The 23865-nt window shown below is 38.5% G+C and overlaps 1 protein-coding gene across 3 annotated transcripts in view; it reads left to right on the forward strand.

Annotated features, from left to right (window-relative positions):
* The window catches only part of PHACTR1 (phosphatase and actin regulator 1), a 1877004-nt gene that overhangs the window by 1784328 nt on the left and 68811 nt on the right, over positions 1-23865 (forward strand). The gene's annotated exons all lie outside the window — the stretch shown is intronic.

A 23865-nucleotide genomic window follows, 5' to 3' on the forward strand; every position in this document is an offset into this window, starting at 1 on the left:
CTATAGCTATCCTCTCCCCTATCTCTAAAATTCTTAAGAAATGCATTCATAGGCAACTTCTTAAATATTTACTTCAGGAAAACCTACTCAACCTCTCTCAACATGGATTCAGGCCTCATCACAGCACACCTACAGCTCTTTTATCATTCACCCAAACTATAGCAGAGGCAATAAATAACAGTAAGCTGGTACTATGTCTATTCCTTGATCTCTTCAAAGCTTTCAACACCACCTCCCACCCCAGGCTCCTTACTAAACTAACTGAACTCAACATCTCCACTTCCACTACTCTCTCGTTCTGTAGTTACCTTAACAACAGACTGCAGTCTGTCAGATGGCAGTCCTCCTGCTCCCCTTTCTTACCTATCCAAACAGGTATCCTCCAAGGATCCATTCTAGGCCCTCTTCTCTTTAATATTTTTACTAACAATCTTTGCTCCACCTGCTGTACCTCTTTACTGATCCAGTATGGCTACAACTCTACTTTAATTACCCTCTGTGACATGGGTCTAATTTATACCCTCGAAACACGAAAAACCCGAATCCGAATCACTCGACACATAAAGAGTGAACCGCAGATACGTCGAACATAATAAAGTGCGAAAATGTAAACCTCGTACCATCATAGTCGGCCAGCCCACCACTCGCAACACACTACCCACCCAAACACAATAAAAAAATACATACATACACTAACCAAATCCCTACTTCTAACCCTAAATTAAAGCACCACAATCCTACTGCTAACCCTACACTAACTTCACATACACAACTGTCTATGCACTATCCTTAACCCCTCCCTAACCCTAAGGTCCGTAACTACTGCACACTTCCCCTACGGAGCTATACCCAAACAAACTAAATATTCCACACAAGTACACTTACCAAAATCCTACACTAAACCTAACATACATTACCTACACAAAATCTTACATACACTACCTATCTATGCACTTACCTTAACCCCTCCCTAACCCTAAGGTCCATAACTATCGCACACCTACCTTATGGAGCTATACCGCAGATGGGCAAACTGTGCGATTTTGATATTTCCCCTTTCGCGGTTTCATTAATTCAACATATTCGCGGTTCGCTCTTTCTGTGTCCCATGATTCAGATTCGGGTTTTACTGCTTTCAAGAGCTTAAAGTAGACCCCTCTGACACCACTACTGAAATTCATTCCCTCACACTGACTTCTTTTAACACCACTGAACACTGGCTAATCAACAACCAACTCATCCTCAACCCAAAGAAAACTAAGCTTCTTCTTTTACTTCCTAAATCTAAGTCCAATCTTAAATCCTCCTTCAGTCTCTCTTCCTTTGACAATACTATCATTCATGCGGACTCACACGCCAAATTTCTCAGAATTACAATTAACGATCAACTAAAATTCAACCACCATATCCAACAACCCATCAAAATAAAAAAAATAAATAAAAACCTTGGTTTACTGTACAGAAATAAAAAAAGTTCTTATCCATCACCAATCTCCTTTGCTCAAGCCTACCTCCTCTCCTGCCTACTCTACGTTTCCCCCATATTTACCCACCTACAAACAAATCTTTTAACCAAACTTGAACAAACTTATAACCAGATAACTAGATTTGCCTGTAACTTCCCTTACAAATCCCATCACTGCATTGCCCTTAAACAACTGCAGTGACTTGAATTCCCTCAGCTACTCCAGCTTTCACAACTACAGATGACACATTCCCTTCTTTACAAACCTGCAGACTGTCCCTCTCTGTCCACTCTCCTATCCCTATATAAACCTTCTTGGCCTTCCCATAGTGCTGACCAAATGCTACTTGACCGCTATAGGTCTAACAAAACAATAGGTAGATTACTTTATAAATGCTCCTTAGCTCAAACTTGGAACAAACTCCAAAATAATCTAGGCGCTATCCAGTCACCGATCCATTTCAAAAGAGAACTGAAAGCCACCTTGCAAACACACCCACTTGCAGCTGTTACCACTCTACCTAACACATACTTCCCCACTAATCTGACTATAAATATTTTTTTCTCACTTTACTGTAATATAGCTTTATAAAACTAATACTGTAGTATCTTAGCTACGCCACTGAGCAACTCCATACTTTAACCCCATTCTCCTTCTTTGCCTTTCCTACTATACTCCCCACCCCTCCTCTCTCTTCTTATGACTGTCTTTCTTTCACTGTCTTGACTCTCCGTTATATTCTACCTTTATTTTTTTACCATTTTTGCTTTATATCTCTTTTCTCCCTCTCTATCAACTTGAAAAAAGTTATTTAGATGTTTTTGGGGCTTATTTTTATTTTATTTAACATTTGTTAACCGGGAAAGTCCAACTTGGAATGAAGCCAATTTTCAGCAGAGGCCTGAGGAGAAATGTTCTAGACGCATGTCTTTTCTTTTTTTCTAATGCCCTATTGCAAATCCTCATTTTTTTAACTGCTCCTTATTTCTAAATCTTATCACTTGTTAATTCACCTTGTTGCATTAATATATGTAGTTATGTTATGTAATTCTTCTTACTATGTATGTATTTCTTAATTTTCAAAAGTAATCTCCATGGTATCCCCAAAGTCTCAAAACAACCCACTAAACAAGTATAGTGGGTCCAAAAACAAAACAGTGTAAGAAACCTCAGAAAAAAAAAAACGTGAAAAAAAGACAAAATAATGACTGTCCACACAGATAAAAAGTTAAGCGCTTTCTTTCATTTTAATCGCAACGAACTTCCTCAGAACTGACCAGTAAACCAATTAGTCAGGTTTAAATACAAAATTTGATTAATAAATAAATAAATAAATCAAATGTACACTCATCTAATTATTAATTAATACATACCATTTTCTTAAAGACAAAAATATAAAATGTGAAATATAACACTTGACATATATACAAAAAACATATAGCATATACAAATGTGTGCCTACTATAAAAATGTTTGTCAAATAAACTGTTTAATAGTAATAGTATAGTCTATTATTTAAAAGACATTTAACATTTAAGGTCTCATTTAGACCAGGATTATGCTCTGCCCTAAGGAAAACCTGTCATCTGAGCTCCTTGTTCTCCAAGGCATTATTGAATTCTGTGACAAATGGAGTCAAATCTAGTTCATCCAACACAAAACAATACAAATTTCTTGAAGTTAGGGCACTCCAGAGCGTGTTTGGCTAAAGCATTGTTAGTGTCTTTATTTCTAATAGCCAAATGATGTTCATAAATCCTTTTATAAAGGGCTCTAGTTGTTTTCTCCACATAAAAATTATGACAGGTGGATCACATAGCCAAATATACTACCTCCATACTTTTGCAGTTGTATCTGCCTTTACTGACCAGCATTTTATTAATGTGTGGAAAATATATATTTTTTGATGAATCAATGAACCTGAATTGTTTGCAGTTATAACATGGATAGGTACCAGTGGCTCCTCTAACAGTTTTGTGTTCTCCTATTTCTAAAATAGACTTTACACTTGCAACCTTTTTATAAATGAAGTGTGGGTGGTACCCTAGTACTCTACATATCTAAGAAAGTGGTTGAAGGATAGCTATGGGAAGAGGTAAACTTCAGGAAGGGGGTTGTTTGATTGAAGTAAGTGATAAAACCTCCAAACTGCAAGGTGTCACCTTCCCACACAATAAACATGTCATCAATAAAATGTAAATAGCACATGATATACTGCATGTAGTCTGTGTTGTTTAACACAAAGTCCTCTTCCCACTTGCCCAGGGCTATGTTACCTATGCTGGGAGCCTCTATTGCTATACCAGTTTTTTGTTTGTAGTGTTTGCCATTGAAAGTAAAGAAACTGAAGTCCAGTACAAGATTAATAAGCTTGCTTAACTTTTGCAGTTGTGCCTGTGTACCTTGATTATGTTTCTTAAAAGACTCCATAGCTGCTGTTATACAGTAATTGTGAGGGAGCACTGTGTACAAGGATTCCACATCAATAGTTAATAAAATACTGTCAGCTTCCACCATAATGTTTTTTAATTTCCTCAAAAAAATCCATTGAATCTCTTATGTATAACTTATTCTTTTCTGCTAAAGGTTTCAGCAAGTAATCAAGGTAAATGGCTGTGGCTTCAGTAAGGGAACCTCCACTTGCTACCACCGGTCTATAAGGTGGGTCTTCTCTGTTCTTGTGTGGCTTTGGTATTCCAAAAAAGTAAGGGTAAACGTGGGCATGGGCTCCATAAATAATTACTAAGATTTTTAGTAATAAGTTTTTCTTTCCATAATGTGATGAGATTAGTGTTCCATAAATCATATGCTCTTTTTATGTCATCCATGGTAAGTAACTCATAAAATCTGTTATCCTCCAGCATGTTCTCTGTCTTCTGGTTGGAGCTAGTGGTATCAGTCACAAGTATACCTCCTCCCTTGTCTGCCTTCATTACATGCCTGGATGTATCATTGTCTAGCTCAGTCAATGCTTTTCTTTCTCCCTGTTTTACTTTATAAAGTTTTTATTTTCTTAGGAAGTTTTTTTAAGGAGTTTCCTGATATTCATCTCACATTTCACTTAAAGCAGATAATGTTTGAAGTAGTGGTGGACAGTAGCTGCTAGGTCTTTTTTTATAGTTTCATCAATAGGCTTATTTTCAGTGTCATTACTTTTGCCATGAAACTGTACTCCTAAGTTGAGCTTCCTTACAAACATTTTAAGGTCTGTCAGTACCTGAGCAACCTCACTCCTGCAGCTTGGTACAAAAGTATGTCCTTTGGACAACACACTTTTTTTCATCTTCAGTCAGTGCTTTAACAAAGTGGTTCCAGATAAGTGGAGCACCTGTTATTGTTGTCATTGTACCTGTTATTGTGGCTGGCTCCTCCGTCTGAGCCTGGGACCTGGGTTGTAGTCTGGGTTCCAGTGGATTACCCAGGTATTGTATTTCCCTCACCCTGTCCACTGTTTGGTTCTTCTGTCTCCCTGAGGATTTGTGGATAGAGTTTGAGACTTCTGGAATTCCTCCTCTGCTTTCTGGAATCTTGGTGGGTTGTAGTAGTATTCCTCACTGTGGCCATGGTAGAGGGGAACCTGGTAAGAGGGACAAGCTGTGGGGCTCCGGTGGTGGTCATCATTCTTGTTCTGGTACTGGTGCTGGCTTTGGTATTGGTGTGGTGGTTGATGTCTGTGCTGTCGATATTGGTCTTCCTGAAGAAACTGGTCTCTGTGAAGGTGCTGCTGCTCTTGGTTGCTGGATTGTCTGTGGTCCCGGTTGTCCTGTGATTTGTCCTGTAGAACTCTGTGTCAGTTCTGGTTGCCTCTATGGCTTATATTCCTGTCCTGATCCTTCTGTGATGTCAAAGGCTTCTGCGGAGTGTTGATAGCCAGAGGGGATTGGGATGATGGGGAGTGAGATGTTGGGCAGCAGCCTCCTGGTGGTCTTGTATTGTGCCCGTCTGGTTTTGTGCGAGGATCTCCCGTGGAAAAATCCATTTGAGGTCTTTTGGCATGGTTATACTTTCCCTTATATCCCCTGTTATGACTAAAACCTTGTCTGTTGTTGGTTCTCCTGTTGTTGTTGTTGTTATTATTATTATTGTACCTCCTAGTAAGTCTCCCAGGATTATCTTTGTCCAGTTGATCTTGTTTCATTTTATTAATCTTTCTGTCTTTAATGGACTGCTCATATCCTTTCACTCTTTCTTTAAGCAGCTCAAATTTAGCATCTAGGTGATTGTGGTTCTCATTTTCCAATGTTGTCTTTAAAGATGTGATATCAGCCTTTGTAGCTTCCTGCACACTAAGGTTGTTCCTTACTAGCAGACAAATAAGTTTGTAGTTGGCATCCTCTAAAATATCTTCCCATTCCTTAGAAAGTGAATCATCCATTCTTTTCTACATTGGTCTTTTGTTCAATCTAAGTTCCCTGGGTAGTCTCTTCTTATCTATGCTTTGTTGTAAATAAATGTGTTCCCAGTAGAGACCTTGTATGCTTTTCAGTTGCTTTTCTAGTTTAGAAAAAGTCTCTGAATTCATATTTTGTGGGCCCATTCTTCCCTGTCCATTTTCTGTATCTGTTTGTATCTGAGCTGCTTCTGTATCATTCCAGATAGATACGGTTAGTAAATTTTTTAGACTGTCATTATCCATGTTTTAAAATTCTGGAATTCCACACCAATTCAGGGTTCCTTTGACAGAACAAAAACCTTGGTCTCAGAAACCAAAGTACTAACAAAAAAAAAACAAGTAATCTCCGTGGTATCTCTGAAGTCTCAAAACAACCCACTAAACAAGTACAGTGTGTCCAAAAACAAAACAGTGTAAGAAACTTCTCTGTGTGGAAGATGTTCAGTCCATATATCTCTAGATAATCACTGTATATTAATCAGATCAGACAATAGTAGTAGAAGTAGCGAACTTAAACTCATCTTAAGTAAAAAAAAAAAAATAAATAAAAAATATATCATTGTACAGAATTATTCGAAAGTAATCCAGGCAAGGCAGGTAGTCTGTTTCCAGTCGAAAATCCTTTATTAAGTACACAAACAAGTGATCCAAGTAAAACAAAAATAGAGTAATAGTTCCATATGCAGATTTCCAAGGACACCAACAATAACAGAATCACCACTGATATATTCAGAAAACTAACAAGGGTTAACTTATTACTCCACAGTAAAAGTTTACATCCTACAAAAACCAAATATAATGTAGTGAAGTCCCAGGGCTATAGATTAGTTAGAATTACCACAGAGGTGGAACCATTTTTGAGAAGCCTGAACAACTTAGAGAATGGTTTTCTAGTGAGAGGCTATGAAAGTCAGATGTTAAAAAACATCCTGGAACCCATTATAGAACTGAAAAAAGACTGAAGCACCTTCACTCAACCTCCCCAGTAGGAGAATGTTAAGAAATTCCACAGAGAATAACAAATGCAAAAATAGCTGCATCCTGACATACACTTTGGATTATCACAGTATTTTTATTTTATTTTTATTTTACATTTGTTGACCGGGCTAGTCTAGCTGGAATTATTTCCATTTTCAGTAGAGGCCCGGGGAGAAAAGCTCCACAAGATATACAAAAAACATACATTTGAAGTAATATACAAGAAAATCACCAGGATAAATGTAAAGACAATAAAAAAGTTAGTATACAAAAACTATTTACAAGTAGGAAGAGATATCATTTCCTATAAACAAACTAAACTACTGAGAAGCATAAATCAGGGAAAGGTGGTAGGGAGAGGAAGTGGGAGAAAAAGTAAGAGTCAAGTAAAAAAGAAAGGATATGAAAGGATTAAGCAAACTTTCAGAGAAGAGGGAGAGAAGTAAGTGAGAGAAGGGATAGTTGTTCAGCGAAGAGGAGAGAGATATGGGGGTAGTAAGGAGATGGTAGAAATTTAGTCAGGTTTAGTGCAGGAACAGAGCCAGTGGTTTTTCAAGTGTTCTTTTATTCTTTGTTTGAAGAGGGGCAGTGATGAGATTAGTGTTATGTCACTGGGTAGTAGATTCCAGTTCCTTCCTACTGTGCTAGAAAAAAGAGAGTCACCAGCTGAGTTATTGGACTTTGTTAATTTAGCCATAAGTTTCATCGAAGAACGAAGGGAGTTAAGATTATTGTAAGGTATTAAAAGTTCTGAGAGTATAGGGGTGTTTAAAGGCTGGTACAGTATTTTGTGGGCAATGTTCAGTTGGGTGATGAGCAGAAGGTTTTGGAATTCCAGCCAGCCTAGTTGTTTCAGGTTATTACAGTGGTGGGTTCTGAAGGGGTTGCTAGTGGTGATTGTAGCATATAGTCAGTTTATTGAGGTTGGTTTTCTTAAGGTTGGTAAATATAGGTGAAGCGTAGAGAAGTGTTGACAATAGATGGGTATCAAAAATGTTATTGAAGAAAACTGGGGCATTGTCACAGGAAACCCTTTTCTGATTAGCATCTTAGGTGAAGCCCCATCCTTTGTTTATAGGAAGGCCAGGAACATTAGAAGTTTTGTTGAATACCTAGACCTTATGAGAGAAACACTAAAAGATGTGAAACTAATTGTACATTTTGTATATTTATACAGCAAGGTGATAGTTTTTAAAGCCTTTATTTAAAGAAAATCATTAAGTGCAGGGGGTGGCCTAATGGGTAAGGTGTTTGCCTTACAAACACAAGGTGCAGGGTTTGAGTCTCACAAGGGATAATTGGCTAGACTTACAATGGTAATCTATGAATCTATGAATCTATGAAACACTACAAAAGTAATTTACAGGGCACAGTGCAATGAATCTGATGCATTCTATGTGAGCAAGACTGTAAATAAACTAAAGTGTAGGATTTTCATGTCATCTGTCAGAAAATCCACTCTGGATGTAAAAATAATGCACTAGCCAAACACCTTTCTCTTCATAAAAGACACACAGGTTTTAAGTTTCAGATTCTGGATCGCAAAGACATGGGTGATGTTGAAAGAGACATCTCAAATATTCTGGAGAAGCATGAACTCATGTGGCAATTAAAGCTGAACTCTTTTAGGAAGCCTGGACTAAACTACTACAGTTCAATTAAAAGTGCACTGGAACTTAGAAAATTGCCACATTGTTTACATGACTAATTGTATTTTATTTTATTTTAATCTACAAATTGGTTTTAAATACCATTTTAAATCAGTTGTAATTTAAGTGTATATTGTGTTTCCATCATCATACATTTTTTCTTATTTTTTTTCTTTTTCTGGTTCTCTTTTTTTCCACTTCATTCAAAATGATGTGTAATAACAATACTAACTAATTATACAATAATATTTTTATAGATAGTTTTTAGGGTTCTTGTAGACAGACCTGAAGAAGTCTAGAAGGACAAAAGCGATCTTTGTTAACAATATGTTATAAAAATAGAATATGATTTTTACAACTGAGTTGATTTTTACAATTTACTTTTTACATGCAACGTGTATATGTATATATTTATATATATTTTGATTGCCAAATGGACTAAGATTGATATATTTCCAGCCATGTAGTATATTGTCTTGGATAAAATCACAGACTTAATAATCTACATAATAATCTGGTTAAATAAGAGGTACCATGTCATTATAAATTTTATTTAAAGTACATAAGGGTTATATTATTATGACAGCTACTAAGTAGGGCAGAACCAGCTCGAATGTCACATTGATGGGGGAAGGGATATGAATTTAACATGTGTACCAATAACACTTTGTTTTACAGCACAATAAACCACTCCCTTGCCTGATAAAAAGTATATATATATATATATATATATATATATATATATATATATATATTTAGAAAATTTGTGAGGAAACTAGTACTCTATTTTTGTTTTACTTGGATCGCTTGTCTGTGTACTTAATAAAGGATTTTCGACTGGAAACAGACTGTGCTTCTTTCAGGCATTTACAACTATTAAATCAAAATAAAAGAAAATGAGTTAACCTAGAAGCTGTAAAAGGAACTACCATATGACTCTAGCTAACTAATAATGAAAGATTTATAAGAACATAAAGAGCACTCTATTAAATAATCAGGCAAGTCATTAGTGGTATGAAGAGAACACAATGCAAGGTATTGAGCAAAGCAGTACCAATGCAAAAGTGTAGGAACAATGTTAAGTATAAACCTAAATAAAGTCCTCTAAGTGAAATTTCTTATAGTTTAGTGAATATAAGCAGAGAAGCAGAAAAACATGAAAAATGTAGGTGTATGCCCCATGGCACAGCATCCTATAGAAACAGAGCCAGTAGAATTAAAGAGTTTACAAGTAAAATATTACAGCCTGCAAGTGTTACAAAGCAGTGAACAAAATTAACTAAAGTAGCCAAAAAGAAAGATCATCTTAGTAAAGCAGTGCAGTTGTAAAAATGAACTTCAGAGGTTTGAAAAAGGAATGTGCAGAGCAGAATTCAGCATTTCCTGTAAAAAATGAAAAATAAATCCTTAAAAGAGGGGGATTCTAAGCAGCAAGTCTGTAGTGAAAAGAAGTAAATCAGTCGATAAGAAAGAATTTACAAGGTAGTAAAAGAGACAAAACAAAATCTATTTAGAGTCTTAAACACATTTCTGTTATTTAAAAGACAAAATTCAAGTAAAAGAGAATCTATGTATGAGGTATGTGTGAGGAACAAATAGTAAATTTTGCTTAGAGCAATTATTTTGTTGTTAATGTGCAGGAAGGCATAGATATGGAAGCACCTGTATTAATTTGTGTTGAAGAGAAAGCTGAAATTCCAATTTGAAACAAACAAGTGAAGAGAATTATTCAAATTTTGCAGACCTAAAGGTAAGGCATATGGATTGCAAAAAGCTTAACAGGAGGAGGATACCAAATTCCTGTCAATTTGCAGAAAGTAGTTTAGGCAAATGTAAAATATCAAAATATGTTCGCTGAAATGTCTTTTGCCCACAGTGGAGTTTGCCTTTTTCTCCAGTGTTGTGTGACTATTGCTGTGGAGGTTGGCATAGTGGTTAAGGTGTTTACCTTATAAGCGCAAGGTGTAGGGTTTGATTCTCACATGGGGTAATTGGCTGGGCTTAGAATAGCCCATGAGGAGAGTTAGCTTAGTACTAATTTATGGGATGCATGTTTAGGCTTAAAAAGGCCCTTGTGATTGCAAGCCTAGTAAATTTATATATATATATATATATATATATATATATATATATATATATATGGGTCTACTGCTTTTGGTCGAATTACATTTGGTCAAACTGATTTCAGGCAGCCCATGTCACCGAAAATGCATTTCACTGAAAACCCATTTGGTCGAATTCCATTTGGTCGAAAATGGAATATAGCCCCTGCCCCACTGCAGTGTGACCCTGGAGTGAGAATATAAAGTTGGGGGGGGGGGGGCATAGCCCCCCACATAATTGCAGTGTATTCACTATTATATACTTGTGTATCCATTAAAAATACACTGAAACATATAACATCAGTAAAAAATAGTTGCAAAATGTGGAGGACTATGCCCCCACTGCAGTGGGGCAGGGGCTATATTCCATTTTTGACCAAATGGAATTCGACCAAATGAGCTTTCAATCAAATGAACTTTCAGTGAAGTGGGCTGCCTGAAATCATTTTCGACCAAATGTAATTCGACCAAAAGCAATATATATATATATATATATATATATATTCACCACAGCGGACCATCTGTTTCCATTTCTTCCTTTCCTCTTCATCTTGCTCTGTCACACCAACCACCTGCATGTCCTCTCTCACCGCATCCATAAACCTTATCTTAGGCCTTCCTCTTTTCCTCTTACCTGGCAGCTTCATCATTAGCATCCTTTTCCCAATATACCCAGCATCCCTCCTCAGCACATGTCCAAACCAACGTAATCTTGCCTCTCTGGCTTTGTCTCCAAACCTTCCAACCTGGGCTGAGCATCTAATATACTTATTCCTAATCCTGTCCACCCTCGTCACACCCAGTGCAAATCTTAATATCTTTAACTCTGCCACATCCAGCTCAAACTCCTGCCTTTTTGTCAATGCCACTGTCTCCAACCCATATAACATAGCTGGTCTCACTACCCTCTTGTAGACCTTCCCTTTCACTCTTACTGGTACTCGTCTGTCACAAATCACTCCTGACACTCTTCTCCACCCACTCCATCCTGCCTGTACTCTCTTCTTCACCTCTCTTCCACACTCACCGTTACTCTGAACTATATATTTGAGGGTTGTGCCCCCTCATGGGGGTACAGCAGGGCTTCTCCCTGCAAACAAATGGTGTTTGGATGTTTACCAAATGTACTTTTGGTGAACTGATTTTGATTTTACTTTTGTCAAAACGGTCTTCAGTGACATAACATGAGTCAGATGATACCTTATGGAGAATAAGGTAGACTATAGAAGTGACAGTAGGAAATGAGAAAGAATAAGTTAAACCTATTTATTATCCTTAATTTGAACTAAACAATAATCTCTTAGGGCAGCCAGTCGTCTTGTAACCTCCTTTCTGTTTATCATGGTATCTGTGCACTGTCTTCACATTCTGTTCCTTCTCAATATTGCACTGTCCCCTTGCTTTCCTTCAAGAAGACCGAACTGAAGTACTCTTGATGTAGCTTTGCTACTTCCCATTTTTCTAAAACCTCACTCCCCATCCTCATTCAATCTGGTCAGGTCTGTCAGTCCTTTTCTGCTTTCTGCCATAAACTTAAAACAGGCTTTGTTCTCTCTCTTGACCCATTTTGCCAGCTCCTTTTCAGCTTGCACTTCCAGTGAGGAAGATTTGTAACAGACAGGAAGAAGGTAAGAGGAAGTGAGGACGTCCAGAAAAGAGGTGGAGGGATTGTGTGAAAGAAGATCTGCAACAGTCAAGTGTGAGTGTTGAAGAAGGCAGCAGTGTAGAACTGAATCGAGACAGCTGGTGACAGTTAACACGATACCCCAACCCCATATAGAAAAAATGGGAAAAAGAGTGCTGATGATGATGATTTCAGCTTGCACTTTACTATCTTCATCTCCTTTATTGCCCTTGTGTTTGCTTCCCTGCACAGTGTCTCTTGTACCACGTATCCATTTTCTTTTACTTCTTCTACATACTGTCTTTTTTCTTTTTTTTTTGCCTGTTCCTTAGACCCTTGGCCATGGTCTTTAGTGTGGCATCCCTTATCCATTCCCATAGCTTGCTTACTCCTCCATGTGTTTCTAATTCCTTAATTCATGTTTGAGCCTCTTCCTTGCTCATCATACTATACTGCTGTAAAATCCTACACCATCAACATTGCTTTTATGCTCTTACACTTCCTCCACTCTAAACCAGACAATGGTGTGATCACTGCTACTAGACAGTGGCGTGATCACCGCTTCCAAGCATTGGCGTAATCACCACTACCAGACAATGGCATGATCACTGCTACTTGACAATGGCATAATCACCACTGCCAGACAATGGCATGATTACCACTACCAGATCACCATGATCACTGCTACCAGACAATGGCATGATTACCCTTGTCCCCATACATATTGGTTAGGACCACATCTGAAATTCTACCAGTTCTGCTACTGTCTTCCACCAGCTTGGGGGGGGGGGGCATGATCAAACATCTCAATCAGCTCTCTCAACATCTCTCAGCAGCTGTACTGAAATATTACCCTGTTCCTATTCCACTTCTCTGTTCTCTCCCCCAGTCTCTGATCCTCCTCCCATGATGTGTCTGCAGGGGGGGGAGGTTAATGTACTCTACCAGCCAAACAGCATTCCTCTTCCACTATCTCTACCATGGTGATTACACTGGAATCTGATGCTACCTTCACCTTTGCCCTGCCTTTCAAGGATGGTGCACTATATTCCCTCTAACCTCACAATTGTTGCTCTCCTGTATGTAGATCATTACCTTTTTACATTTCTGAAGAACCCACACTGGCTCATGTTTTCTCATATGAGCAAGGTTCACCCCTTCCCTCCTGCGTCACTTTCTACACCTCCCCATTTTCTTACTCTGATTCCTTGCACTGCATAGCAATATTGTCCACCTAAACATCTAATTACCCTGCTTTGTTCCTCTGCTATATTCAGTATCTCTTTTCCTTCTTTCTCCTGTCTAGGTCCCTCTTCCCTCTTCTGCTTCTAGGATGATCCTCCTCCTCCTCCTTTTTTTTTTTTTTTAAAGATAAGCTCATTAAAACATTCCCCAGTTTTGAACAACCATGTCCCTTTGGAGGTAAGTTGGCATGTATTTATGTATGTAAGTTTGATATGGGAACTGCAAGGCTTTGGACTGCAAGGCTCTCCAAAGGGTGATGAGGGTAGCGGAGAGGATTATTTGGTCCTTAAACCCATTTTTACAGGACCTGTATGAGGCTTGGTGTCTAGGCAGAGCCAATAAGATAGTCAATGACCTCACTCACCCTGCACATGGACTGTTCTCCTGCTTGTCTTTAGGCAGGCGTTACTGTAGCATGTGTTGCAAGTCATCCAGATTTAGCAGGAGCTTCTTTCCACAAGCCATCAGAATGCTGAACTCTAAGAATATACAGTATACAATAACTGGACATCAGATCAATCAGTTACATGGATGATAGAAAAACTTCTCTGTGCAATACTCAATGCAAATTGCTCTAAATGGTGCAATAGCTTGGCTGGTTCTTCCCTTACTGTTGTGCAATATTCAGGAGGCAAGATAACATTCAATGCAAACAGAATAAGTGTTAAGTCATATTCTGTGCAATATTGACCGAGTGCTGCTACTAGTTATATGAGGAAATAACCTATGTCAGGGTAACTGCCTACTGTTGCTGTGTTATATAGTTATGTTGCTTTCTTGTATTTGTATGAGCTGTCTGACTTTGAAACCGAAGCAACAAAATTTCCTTCAGCTTACACTGTTGTGTGGGTCTGAATGACAATAAAGTTTATTTTGACTTTAACTAAGTTGCAAACTTTTTCTAGGATAGAATCAATCTCACTGTCTGGTCTCCATATCCTCCTACCATTCTTAATTTCTTTCTCCTTGTACAGTTCTGCAACCAGTCAGTATAAGCCTTATTTTTCTCCTTCAGTGTGCTGCCTGCTGGTAGAGATAGCACTTCTGTAAATGCTACCTGGAGCCATCTATCTTGTCATGTCTGTGCCTTCCCTGATAGATCATTGGTGCCTTTATGCACTACAACATGGGTTCACCTCTCTCCTTGATGATCACCTTAGTTGCCTCCTTGTCTTATGCCTTACTTAAGTCTAAGGAATGATGCCAGTTTCAGTGTAATCTGCTCTGTCCTGTCTCCCTTATGAACTTTCACAATTCCCTTGCTGACTGAGTCTCAAGTCATCAAAACTCACTTTTCTGCTCTCACATTGGTTCTTTCATGCCCCAAGTCCAAACCCCTCCAATCTCTAGTTTTTTTTTTCTTCCAGTTCCACCGCTGTTGTTTTCTCCCAACATTTTCCTGCTACATTTTGCTTGTTGTCCTCCTTTGGCCTCCTCTCAGCCCGTTCTTAACTCACTTGTTAGTTTACTACCATTTCTGGCTGTCACATGCATCCATGAAACCCCTTCATTCTGCTGCAGATCTCACATCCTCTGCAACTCAAAGCTCCCTGAAACAGACTGTTTGGCCGTATGCTAATTTTTATTTTATTTATTTACTTTACATTTGTTTACCAGGAAAGTCCGACTGGACACAAGGTCCATTTTCAGTGGAGGCCCAGGGAGAAAATCTCCAAATATATAATACATAGGATAAATGTAAGCACACAGTAAAGTAGAAATTGCAAAACTAAAAAGACATAAAATCAAAATTTAAAATACATACATAATTTTTTAGTCTTAAAATCTGCAATGTAGTAAGCACGTACATAATTTTAAAGGATAAAAATATGCAAGGTGGTTAAGAATACTCAGTGAATGGAACTGTTTTTGGCAACAGGTGGTGGTTGGTAACTATAATAGGTCTTGTTTCTATACAATAGATATCAACAGTAGTGACATTCTTTGAGGTATGATTAGTATAACAGCCTTTCCAGGAGAACTGCTATCAGATAACAGTATCATCCTAACAATGCATTGGTATGTATTATCTTGGGAAGCAACAGGAACATAGCCAGTTGTTTGAAAAGTGGGTTTTCAGGAGTTTTTTAAATTGTATAGTAGAGCTATTAGAAGTTATGTGGCTTGGTAGTATATTCCAGATTCTTGCAATAGTGCAGCGAAAGAGAGACTTACCAGCATCATTCTTATGTTTGATGACATTTATGAGATTCTGGTTACTAGATCTTAAGTGTCTCGTGGTAGTGCAGGGCTGAATTAGATGATGGAGTGCAGGGGTTTTCTCAGGATGGTAGTATAACTCGTGTGCTACTGACAATTGACTGAGTAGCAGTAGTTGAGGCAGCTCAAGCCAGTTAAGCTGCTTAAGGGATAGACAGCGATGGGTCCTATATGAGGCTTCTGTAGCGAACTTGGCAGTCTTGTTATAACAAGATTCCATTTTGTTTAAATCAGCCTGGCTGAGATTAGTCAGGATAGGAGAGGCATAGAGGAGGATGGATAAGAGATAAGTCCTTCCAGTTGTGGCTTTGGTATGTCTAGTGATAAACTGTTTGTTCCTGTAGAGGAGCCCAAGTTTTTTGTTTATTTTCTTGATGGTTTGTGCTATGTGAATGTCGAATCTCAAGTTGTTAATTTCAATACGTAGAAGTTTAGTGTGTGTGTGGCTGGAGTGATTTGGATATTATCTTTGGAAGTTATGCTAAAATTATTGTCTAAAGGGGGCTGTACCTGGGCTGAAAAGAATAAGTTTTTTTTTTTTTTTGGGATGAAGAATAAGTTTGATGTTAGTGAACCATGTTTCGCTAGAGTAAAGTTGTTTTGGGTTAGGGAATGAAGTTCTTTTATTGTGGGAGCAGCACATATAAGGGTGGTGTCATCGGCATATTGTACTACTGAGGAGGTCTATATTATAACACTGAAAGTGCATATGTGCGACTACATAAAAGTTGACACATAATGCACGAAACCTGAAAATAGCGAATGGCCACATAATCAAATTTTTCTCTAGGGAACAAACTTGCTTGGCCGTTCGCTAAAAAACTAATTTAGCACCATAAAGAGGTGGGGGGCTTCGCCCCCAGCACCCCCCCCAACTAAATATACCAACTCCGAGATCGCACTATAGAGAAGGAAATGGCAACTCTGTGAAGTTGGCCAACTATCGCCTTGCCCTAGGACATATTCATCGAATCACTTAAAAGCGATTCAATGAATATGTGTTGCTGTTTCCGTATTCGCTCAGAAGCCTTTTCATGCTTCTGATATAGACCCCTACTGAGGTGGTGAGTGTGGAGGAGGAGAGCTGGTTGGTAAATAGAGAGAACAGCAGTGGGCCAAGGATGGAGCCTTGGGGGACTCCATAAAATACTGATAAGAGACGGGACAACTGGTTTTGCCGTAGGACTGCTTGTTGCTGGCCTGATAAGTAACTGTTGAACTAAGAGATAGAGGTGGAGCTAATGTTTATGGTAGATACAGTTTGAAGAAGCATATTGTGGTTAACCATGTCAAAAGCTTTTGATAAGTCTAAGAATATGGATGATACGAATAAGCCCTTGTTCCTGTAGTGGCTATCTATGTTAGCAAATGACAGTAGTGCTGTGGTGGTGCTGTGGGAGGGTCTAAAGCCATGCTGTGCTTCAGTCAGCAGGTTGTTTTTTTTGGAGGTTCTGCATTAGTTGAGTGTGAACAACTCTTTCTAATATTTTAGATAAGGGTGATAGAATAGCGATTGGGCAGTAGTTAGTGAGTTCTAAGGAGTTACCTCCTTTATGTAGTGGTATAATATATGATGTTTTCCATGAGGCAGGTACCTTGCATTCTGATGAGATCTCTTAATAAGAATAGCAACAGGATAGGCTATAGCTTCTGCAGCTATCTGAAGGAAATCTGCTGGTAGGTTATCAGCAGCCAGAGTGGTCGGTTTACGTTTACAGAGGAGTTTGGAAATAACCTTGGTGGACACAAGGTGCAGGGAAAAGTTGGAGGTATTCTGTGATTTGGGGTGGGTTTGGGAAGTTGTTCGTGTGGGGCTATTAGCAGTATTTTGGGTATTGGCAAGGGTTTGGACTATTTCAGTAAAGTATTTATTAAATTGATTGGGAACGTTATTGTGGTTGTTTATTAACATGGGAGTGGGGGGGTTGGAGGTGTGGATTTTCCAGGCTGAAGTTTGGTATTTATTGTGGCCCAGAATTGTTGAGGGTTATGGACATATTTTTTTGCATATTTTTGTAGTGGTTAGTTTTGTCAAGTTTAATTTTTTTTTTTGCTTTGTTACGGAGTTCTAAGTAGATTTGTCTCAGAGTAGTGGTTTGGCTTTTGTGAAATTATATCTAGGCCTTACCTCTTTCTTTCATTGTAGTTTTAGTTTCTTTGGTTAGCCATGGGGCATAATTTGATTTTATTCATATGGCTGTGGAGGGTGTATGGTAATTTAAGATTTCTAATCATGCCACCAGTTATCTCACTCTTCTTGCGTACCGTCAGATGAAATGATATGAGTGGCCATCTTTAGCTCAAAAACAGATTCTATCTTAAAACTAGAATGGACAGCATTCCACCAAGTTGGCCTGCAAAGGTACATCTCCACAATTTCACCTTCAAATTAATTTAGTAGGGTAGTGTCAGTATGCAGTTCAAGTGTGGAAAGGAAACCGATAGGGCTTCAACTAATGATACAGAAGAGAATGGTGGACAATGATGGTATCAAAGGAATATGGACTAATTGCAGGGGGAGGTGTGGAGGTGTCATGGTACAGACTGTTTAGGAAAGGCAGAAAATGTATTTTTCCTCTTCTGATGTAAAATTAGCTACTTTCTGCATACTGGGTGGTTAAATAAAGAAAAACATGTTTTTGTTTCTAACTGGATGTGAAAATACTGCTTTCTGAAGAGTATCCCTGTCATTACAGTACAGCTGAACAGATATTAATTGACTGAAAACATGCTGGAGTGAGCTATAGCCTTACAAGTTAGAGTCACTGTTGTTTCTGAGTAAAGGCAGTAATTTGTGATACACATTGGCCTGTCGGTGCAGAAGGAGCATTCATGTGGAAAAGACTGGATTTCTTGGAGAAGACCTTGCTTCTCAGCACAGAGAGAGTATTGCCTGGAAAAGTCTTTGCCTGGATATTACAGAGTACAATGCAGCCAAAAGCTGCTCTCCTCCTAGAAAAGATGTCTACCTTGTAATGATATATAAAGGTATGGGCAGTGGACCATGTAGCTGCACAGTTGTCATCTATGGACACTTTGGAGCAAAAGGCAGATTCAGCTATAGCTCTGGTAGAGTGAGCTTGAGGATGTTTAGGTAATGATTCTCTTTTTGTCTTGCAAATGAACACAATGCAGTTGGTGAGCCATCTGGCTAAGGTTATTTTTGACACTGCTCTTCCCAGTTTAGCTTTGGAAAAGGAGACAAACAGTTCTGACTTCCTTTGGTCTTTAGTTCTGTGAATGTAAAGTCTGAATTGTCTATGCACATCTAAAAAATGGAGCATATATTCACCTTTGTTAGAAAAATTTGGGAAGAAAACTGGTAGGTTAATAGAGTGGTTAAGGTTAGCTTCTGAAACCAGTTTAGGTGGGAAGAGTTAGTCTGGTGTGATACTCTGTCCTTATGAAAGACTAGTTAAGGTGGCTGGGAAGAAAGTGCATGGAGCTCTGATTCCAGTCTAGCTTATGTGATGGCAAACAAGAAAAGTGTTTTCCGTGAAAAATGCTTTAATTCTGCTCTGGATGAGGGCTCAAAGTGGGGATGAGTCAAGGCTTAAAGGATAAGTGTAAGGCCCCAGTGGGGGATAGGGTCCTTAATAGGGTCTATATCACGATGTCAAAACATCATAATATCGAACACCTAAAGATCGACAAGTATTCATCGAAACGCATTTCCGCAAATCCATGAATACTTATAGGGCAAACAAACACTTGCCCCCGCAATCCAGTGGAACTAACTTAACCTAAAACAAACCCACCCATGTGGGGGGCTGTGCCCCACACCCTTCCAACTAAATATACCAACTCCGTGATCGCACTACAGTGGAGAAAAGGGCACATTGTGCAGTTGGCCAACTACATCTTTGCCCTGTAAGTATTCATTGAATCAAGCAAATGAGTTTCGATGAATACTTGTCGATCTTCAGGTGTTCGACATTACAACGTTTTGACATTGTGATATAGACCCCCTTAATAGGAGGCTGAAGCAGCAAAGGGTCTTTAAGAAATGCTTTGCATAATTTCAAAGAAGCAAGACAAGAGTTATTTGTACCTAAGTGAAAATTTGATATTGCAGCTTGCTGTACCATAACTGTTAAATAACTAGCCCCATTATTGAAAATGGAAGCCAGGAAATCAAGAATAGTTGGAACTGGTGCTGAAATAGGGTCTAGATGCCTCTGTTGGGTACAGATAGAAAAGCTTTTCCATTTGCTCTTTTAAATCTTCCTGGAAGAGACTTTCTGGGATAACATAAGAATATGGCGATCAGGGGAAGAAAGCCTGGAGTTTCTAGCCATCACTGAAAGTGAAGAAACCATGTGGTCAGCTTGAGAGATTGCATGTTTGTTTATTTATTTATTTATTTATTTGTCTTTTGTTAACCGGGTTAGTCCAACTGGGCCAGTGGCCCATTTTCAGAGGAGGCCAGAGAAGAAGAGCTCCACACACAAAGATAGTAATAACAAAGTTTCAGTCAAGTAACAAGAATATGAATACATTTGTGCTATAATGAAAAATTAAGACATACATGCATAGTAAGCTAGAAACATAAGTATGTATATATATATATATATATATATATATATATATATATATATATATATATATGCAATAAAGTAAATTAACAAATGATAAAATCTGGCATAATGAAGAGATGATAAAATGAGGATTTTCAATAGGGCATCAGAAGGAAGAAAAATGAGACCCAAAACATCTAGATAACTAGATCAAGTTGGTAGAGAGGGAGAAAAGAGGAATAAAGAAAAAAGGTAAAAATAAAAAGATGGGATATGTATAGGAGAGTCAAGAGAGTGAAACAATATTAGTTTTATAAAGTTAAATTACAGAAAAGTGAGGAAAAAATATTTATCGTTAGATTAGTGGGGAGGTATGCGTTAGGTAGGGTAGTGACAGGTGCAGGAGGGAGTGATTGCAAAGTGTTTTTTCAATTCCGTATTGAAATGGATTGGAGATTTGATAGCTCATAGATTACTTGGGAGTCTGTTCCAAGTTTGACCTAAGGAGCATTTATAAAGTAATCTACCTAGTGTTTTGTTAGACCTGTAGGTGTCAAGTAGCATTTGGTCAGCACTATGGAGAGGCTGAATAGGTTTATATAGAGTAGGAGGGTGGACAGAGAGGGACAGTCTGCATGTTTGTAAAGAAGGGAATGTGTCATCTGTAGTTGTGAAAGCTGGAGTTGCTGAAGGAATTTAAGCCACTGCAGTGGTTTAAGGGCAATGCAGTGATGGGATGGGATTTGTAAGGGAAGTTACAGGCAAATCTAGCTATCTGGTTATAGGTTTTTTCAAGTTTGGTTAAAAGATTTGTTTGTAGATGGGTAAATATGGGGGAAGCATAGAGTAGGCAGGGGAAGAGGTAGGCTTGAGCTAGTGAAGTCCTAGAGGTGATGGCTAAGAATTTTTTTATTTCTATACAGTAAACCAAGTTTTGGATTTTTATTTTAGATAGAGAGTTGGATGTGGTGTTCAAATTTAAGTTGATCATCAATTGTGATTCCTAGATGTTCGGTGTGAGAGTCTGTATGAATGATAGTGTTGTCAAGGGAAGAGATACTGAAGGAGTTTTTATGGTCTGACATAGATTTTGGAAGGAAAAGAAAAAGCTTAGTTTGATTTGGGTTGAGGATGAGTTGGTTATTGATTAACCAGTGATGAATGATGTTACACGAAGTCTGTGTGAGGGTTTGAAGTACAGTAGGGCTGTCAGGGATGGTAATTAGAGTAGAGTCATCAGCATATTGGATCAGTGAAGAGGTGCAGCAGGTGGAGCAATGACTGTTAGTAAAAATATTAAAGTGAAGAGGGCCTAAAATGAATCCTTGGGGGACACCTGTTTGGATAGGTAAGAAAGGTGAGCAAGAGGACTGTCATCTGACAGACTGCAGTCTGTTGTTAAGTTAACTACAGAAATAGAGAGTAGTGGAAGTGGAGAAGTTGAATTCAGTTAGTTTAGTAGGGAGCCTGGGGTAGGAGACAGTGTCAAAAGCTTTGGAGAGATCAAGGAATAGACATGATACAAGTTTATTGTTATCTCTTGCTTCTTCTATAGTCTGGGTGAAGGATAGAAGAGCTTTTGATGTGCTGTGATGGGGCCAAACTCCATGTTGAGAGGGGGTGAGGAGATTTTCCTGAAGTAGATATTTAAGAAGTTGCTTTTGAATGCATTTCTCTAGAATTTTAGTGAGAGTAGAAAGGATGGCTATAGGACGGAAATTGGAAGGGTCAGTGGAGTTACCTACTTTGTGCAGAGGAATAGTATAAAAGGATTTCCAAATTTCTGGGACTGAGGATTATTTGCTAAAATAGTTGATAAGGATTGAGATGGGATATGCTATGGAATTGCCTGCAAGTTTGAGAAATTGGGGGGAGAAGACTGTCAAAGGAAGGAGAACAGGATTTAAGTTTCTGTAAAAAGGATTCTTATATAGGCAGTGGAGACAGGTTTCAGGGAGAAGGCTGAGTGGAGGCAGGTGGAGGATGGGTTGGGGTTTGTGATTGAATGTTGTCAGGTGGAGTTAGTTTGGGAATAGAGTCAATGAAGTAATTGTTTAGTAGAATGGCGATTTCAAGAGGAGTTTTATTGAGGAAGGGGTTTGGGGTAGAAGGTTTCCCTGAATGGAAAATGTTGTCCATAGTGTACCAAAATTTCTTAGGGTTTGAACTGTGGATGGATTTGGCTTCTTGATAAATTTTTTTCTTGTCACGGATAATGAGATTTTTAGTAAGATTTCTTAGTTCTTTGAATTTAAGGATGAGAGAAACAGAATTTGACTTAATCCATTGTTTCAATGTTCTGACTCAAAGTTTCATTGTAGAATGAGTGTCTTTAGAGAGCCAGGGTGCAGGATTAGGTGTTGATACTAATTTTCCTGGTTGGTGCTAGGTTGTTTAGTATGTTTAGGAAAGTATTAAACTCAAGAACAGCATAATTTAGAGGAAGGTTATACAGGTCAGACCAATTGACAAGGGAGAGGTAGTTATTGAAAGTTTCTGTGTTAAAGTTGGACAAATTGTGGCAGTCTCTGTAAAGGTGGGTTTTTGGGGTTATTAAAGGAATTCATAGTATTCAGATAGGGAGGTGATCACTTAAGGACTCTGATAGAGTGGTGGGAGTATGGTAATGATTAGGGTTGGAAGTTAAGATCCGATCAAGAATGGAGATGGAGTTTTTGTTGAAGTGGGTGGGAGAAGTAATAAGTTGACTGAAAGCAAAGAGGTTGATACTAAGGATTGGGGAGTGAGGGAAAGAGTGTATTCCAGTCAATATTTACATCAGCTGGTATAATTGTCTCATAGGAAACATGTTGGGAGATCCAGGATAAAATAGATTCAAGAATCGGAATATTGTTACCAGGAGGTAGATAGATAGATGCTACAGCAATTTTTTGTGTGGGTTAAGGTGGCAGTTGAGAAAGATAAGTTCCACAGGGGAGAAGTCAGGAAGGAATTGAGGGAGGGGGAGAGGTTAAGCTGTTCTAGGAACATGATAGCAACACCTCCCCCTTTTTTGGAAAGCCTGTCTTGCCTGAAAATGTTATAGCCAGGAAGGTAGAATCTCTGACTTTGTGATATGAGGTTTGAGTCAGGTTTCAGAGAGAGTTAAGATGTGGGGAGAGTGGTAGGCAACTCAGGCATGTAGCTCTGTTATTTTGTTTGGGAGACTTTGTAGGTTTATAGAGTAGATATACAAGTCTTTAGTTGGAGGGGTGGAGAGTTGATGCCCTATAGTTGAGGCTGGGGTATTAAGGTTGGAAGAAGAGGATGTACCAGGATTGGGGTGGATGTCCCCATCTGGTAGCAGTGTAATAGGAGGAAAGTTGGGTTTAGAGAAATAGTAGTATCAAGAAGTGGGTTTAATCTTTAGTTTAGGGGAAGAGAAAGAAAGATTGAAATGGTCTAATTTGTAAACTTAAATATAGGAAATATTATACAGAGAGGAGGAGTTAGGAAAATACAGGGATGAATTGTAAGAGGAATATATTTGGGTAAGAGTAGGTGATAGTGGAGGGTACAGTAGGTTAGTGTGAAACAATGATAACCCAGAGTGGACAAACAGAAAGGGAGTTAAGAGGAAATACAGTATCATGCTGCAAAAGGTTATTTGAGTGTATTCATGACATGAGGAGAGTGAAATTACTGAATGTATGGAGAGGTAAGTAAGAAAG

Source organism: Protopterus annectens, chromosome 3.part0 (genome assembly GCF_019279795.1).
Source record: "Protopterus annectens isolate FY-2018-M chromosome 3.part0, PAN1.0, whole genome shotgun sequence".
Lineage (NCBI taxonomy): Eukaryota > Metazoa > Chordata > Ceratodontiformes > Protopteridae > Protopterus > Protopterus annectens.